This window comes from Orycteropus afer, unplaced genomic scaffold, assembly GCF_000298275.1.
Source record: "Orycteropus afer afer isolate SDZICR_OR568_19922 unplaced genomic scaffold, OryAfe1.0 scaffold00398, whole genome shotgun sequence".
NCBI classification, from domain to species: domain Eukaryota; kingdom Metazoa; phylum Chordata; class Mammalia; order Tubulidentata; family Orycteropodidae; genus Orycteropus; species Orycteropus afer.
Genome location: NW_006921985.1, coordinates 2,828,944 through 2,833,964, shown reverse-complemented (window position 1 = coordinate 2,833,964; position 5,021 = coordinate 2,828,944).

Sequence of the window (5,021 nt, the reverse complement as noted above, 5' to 3'; positions counted from 1 at the left end):
AGATACACTCCTTGGAGAGAACAATCATGGGAGAAAGAAGGGCTGCTTATGCACAGGGAGACAGCTCAGGGGGCAGGAGTGCATGGAGGGATGGACACTGAGAAGAGGTAACTCTGGGGATAAAGTGGGAGGGGAGCTGTTGCATTGTGGTAAACTATGGTCAATGACATGAGACAAAGTATATGTGAACCGCTGTATGGAAAGTGAATTTGTTCTGTAAGCCTTCACCCAAATAACAATTAAAAAGAAAAAAAGGACTTCTTTTAAGTGCTGAAGAGCAAAGATGTCTTCTTGAAGACTAAGGTGCCTAACCCAAGCCATGGTATTTTCAATCACCTCATATGTATGTGAGAGCTGGACAATGAATAAGGAAGACTAAAGAAGAGTTAATGCTATTGAGTTGTGGTGTTGGCAAAGAATACTGAAAGTACCATGGACTGCTAAAAGAACTAACAAATCTCTCCTGGAAGAAGTGCAGCCAGAATGTTCCTTGGAAGAAAGAATGGCTAGACTTCGTCTCACCTACTTTGGCCATGTTGTCAGAATGGAACATTCACTGGAGAAGGATATCATGCTTGGTAAAGTGGAGGGTCAACAAAAAAGGGGAAGGACCTCAACAAGATTGATTGACAGATTGGTTGCAATGATGGGCTCAGGTATAGCAAGGGTTGTGGGGCTTTCACAGGACCAGGAAGTATTTTGTTTTGCTGTACATAAGGTAGCTATGAGTTGGCGACGACTCGATGGCACCTAACAACAACAACAGATAGAAATCCAGGAAATTGATACTAAATTCTCAGAAATAGATAACACAATGAATGAGAAAAGGAGTAGAATTGAATCAATGGAAGACAGAATCAGTGAGATTGAAGACAAATACCGCAACACTTCTTTGGAAAGGGATCAATCAGAAAAAAAAAAAGATCAAAACTAAATGAAGAAAGCTGAAGGTTCATGTGTGATGCCATCAAAAGGAATAACCTAGGTGTGATCTGAATTCCAGAACAGGAAGAGACAAATAAAACCGCAGAGAAAAGTGTTGAAGATTTGTAGAAAGAGAATGTCCCCAATATGATGAAAGATGAGAATATATCTGTGATGGTTGAAGCTGTGTATGAACTTGGCTGGACCACAATTCTGTGTGGTTAAGCAGTTGTGATGTGGGTTATTCCCATGATGGGATCAGATGTATGTGTTTTGAGCAGCCAATCCATTGGAAGGGAGTTTCCCTAGGGGTGTGGCCTGCTTCCAGTGTATTTATGGACATCCTGGGAAAAGAGACACTCTTCTGTGGATTGGGATTCTGTTGTGCTGCATATAACTGTCTGTGAGCAAACAATCCACCATTCGGCCTGGAGATCTTGGATTCATCATTCATTGGAGTCAACAGCTGGTATACTGCCTGCCAGCCTTGAGCTTGTCAGCCTTTGCAGCTGCATGAGTCAGGAAAAGCCTCCAGCTTGGCATTTGATTCAAGAACTTGGGACTTGCCAGCTTCTATAAGTGTGTGAGCCATTTCCCTAAGATAAATTTCTCTTTCTCTATATGTATATATAAGTTTTACTGACTTTTGCTTCTCTGGAGGACCCAGCCTAACACAATATCCATTCAAGAAGTCCAATGAACCACAAACAGGATAGACCCCAAAAGAAAATCACTAAGACATAGCATCATCAAACTAACTAAAACCAAAGACAAAGAAAGAATCCTGGAAGCAGCATGGGAAAAACAAAAAGTTATCTACAAAGGGCAGCCAATAAGAGTAAGCTCTGATGTCTCAGCAGAAATCATACAGGCAAGAAGGCAATGGGATAGTATATATAAAACCCTGAAATGAAAATATTTCCAACCAAGAATTATATAGCCAGCAAAATTGTCCCTTGAATATGATGGTCAAATTGGGACATTTCCAGATAAGCAGAACTTAAAGGAATTTGTTCAAACCAGACCAGTCTTACAAGAGATGCTAAAGGGAGTCCTTTGGACAGAGAACTAACAACAGCAACCAACAACAGATCATTAATGCACATGATGACATAATCCAGAAACCAACCCAGTTATGGAAGCATCCAAAGTAAGTAAGCCTACAATATTGTAAACAGGGAACCAGAGACATCAATTGGCAAACAAGGACAACTACAAACCAGAACTTCTAAATGGTGAGGAAGTCAAGACAATTGCAAGATAGAATGGACTGTTCTAAATCTGGGGAGAAAATTATAAATCACAAACCAATCTCAAAGAAAAATGATAAACTTTTACATCACAATAAAAAAGAGGACAAGCACAAATATTCAGCAAATACTAAAACAAAAGCCACAAAGGAAATGAAAACACTATTCATAAGCATAATGAGCTCAGCCCAGAAAATTATATGGAACAAAGAAACAAGGAACACCATGAATAAAACACGTAACAAAATGACAGCAACCAATTCATGTTGTTGTTGTTAGGTGCCATCCAGTCATCTCCGACTCATAGTGACCCCATGTACAGCAGAATGAAACACTGCCCAATCCTGCACCAGCTCCATGATCCCTGCTACACTTAAGCCCATCATCACAACCACTGTGTCAATCCATCTCGTTGAAGGCCTCCCCCTCTTTTGTCGACCCTCCACCCTACCAAGCATGACATCCTTCTCCAGGAAATGGTCCCTTCTAACAACATGATCAAAATAGGTGAGATGAAGTCTGGCCATTCTTGCTTCCAAGGAGCATTCTGGCCACACTTCCTCCAGGACAGATCTGTTAGTTCTTTTAGCAGTCCATGGTACTTTCAACATTCTTTGCTAGCACCACAACTCAAAAGCATCAACTCTTCTTCGGTCTTCCTTACGCATTGTCCAGCTCTCACATGCATACAAGGTGATTGGAAATATCATGGCTTGTGTCAGGTGCACCTTAGTCCTCAAGGAGACATCCTTGCTCCTCAGCACTTGAAACAGTTCCTTCTCAGTTGACTTTCCCAATGCTACACCAATTCATAGTTGTTGATAATTACACTGAATGTTAATGGATTAAATGCACCACTCAAGAGACGGAGAGTTGCAGCCTGGATAAGAAAACAATATGCTGTCTACAAGAGACACACCTTAGAGACAAAGACAAAAATAGACTAAAAATCAAAAGTTGGAAAAAGATTAAGCAAATAGCAACCATAAAAGAGCAGGAGTGACAATATTAATTTCTGATCAAATTGACTTTAAGACAAAAATCACCATATAAGACAAGGAAGAACATTAGATAATGATTAAAAGATCAATTGAATGAGAAGATATAACTGTAATAAATATCTATAGAGCCAATGAAAGAGCCCCAAAATACATAAATCAGACTTTAACAAAATTGAAAAGGCGAATAGATGACTCCATAGTCATAGTAGGAGACTTTAATACACCACTTTCAATGAAAGATAGGGGAACTGGAAAGAAACTGTACAAACATGCAGAAGAGCTAAACAATACAATCCACCAACTTGACCTTATAGACATCTACAGAGCACTTCACCTAACAACAGCACAACATATATTCTTTTCCAGTGCACATGGAACATTCTCCAGGATATTGAACATATGTTAGGCCATAAAGCAGGCCTTAAAAAATTTAAAAACATTGAAATACTGCAAAGCATCTTCTCAGATCACAATGCTATCAAATTAGAAATCAACAATAAGAAGATGAACAGAAAAACAGCAAACACGTGGAAACTGAACAACAGCCTCCTTAAGAAACATTGGGTAAAAGAAATAAAAAATGAAATTAAATATTCCTTGAATCAAATGAGCATGAAAACACACCTTACCAAAATCTTTGGGACACAGTAAAAGCAGTGATCAGAGGCCAATTTATAGCAATAACTGCACACATCAAAAAAAAAAAAAAAAAAGAGCCAAAATCAACACCTTAAACCAACATCTCCAAAAATTAGAAAAAGAACAGTAAGAAAAGCCTACGGTCCCCAGAAGAAAGGAAATAATCAAGATTTGAGCAGAAATCAAGGAAACAGAAAATAGAAAAACAATAGAAAAAAATCAAGACTAGAAATTGGTTTTTTGAAAAGATTAATAAAATTAAAAAACCACTGGCATTTAACAAAGGAAAAGAGGTAGAGAATACAAATAATATGAATAAAAAATGAAATGTGTGACATCATAACAGAACAACCTGAAATAAAAAGGATAATATCAGGATACCGTGATAAACTGTATTCCAACAAATTTGAAAATCTGGAAGAAATGGACAGATTTCTAGAAACACACCACTTACCTAAACTAAAACAGACTGAGGTGGAAAAGTTTAACAAATCCATAATAAAAGAAGAAATTGAACAGGACATTAAAAAAATTACCAACAACAAAAGAAGTCCTGGCTCAGATGGTTTCACTGGAGAATTCTACTAAACATTCAGGGAACTGACATCAATCCTATTCAAACTATTCCAGAAAGTAGAAAAGAATGGAATCCTCCCAAATTCATTTTCTGAAACGAGCATAACTTTGATACCAAAACCAGGCAAAGATATCACTCAAAAGGAAATCTATAGACCAATATCCCTCATGAATATAGATGCAAAAATCTTCAACAAAGTCCTAGCTGATAGACTCCAACAACATATCCAAAATATTTTAGATTATGACATTATGACAACTCAAAAAAAACTCACTGTCTTCGAGTCAGACCCCACTCATAGCAATCCCTCCTTGGGTTTCCGAGGCAGTATCACTACGGAAGTAGATTGCCAACCTTCCATCCAAACATTATGACCAAGTGGGGTTCATACCAGGTATGCAAGGATGGTTCAACATCAATGTCATTCACCACATAAATGAAACAAAGGAAAAGAACCACATGATCATATCAATCGATGCAGAAAAGGCATTTGATAAAAATCCAACACCCATTCCTGATAAAAAAAAAAAAAAAAACTCTCAGCAAAATAGGAATAGAAGGGACATTCCTCAACATAATAAAGGGCATTCATGCAAAACCAACAGCCAACATTATTCTCAATGGAGAGAG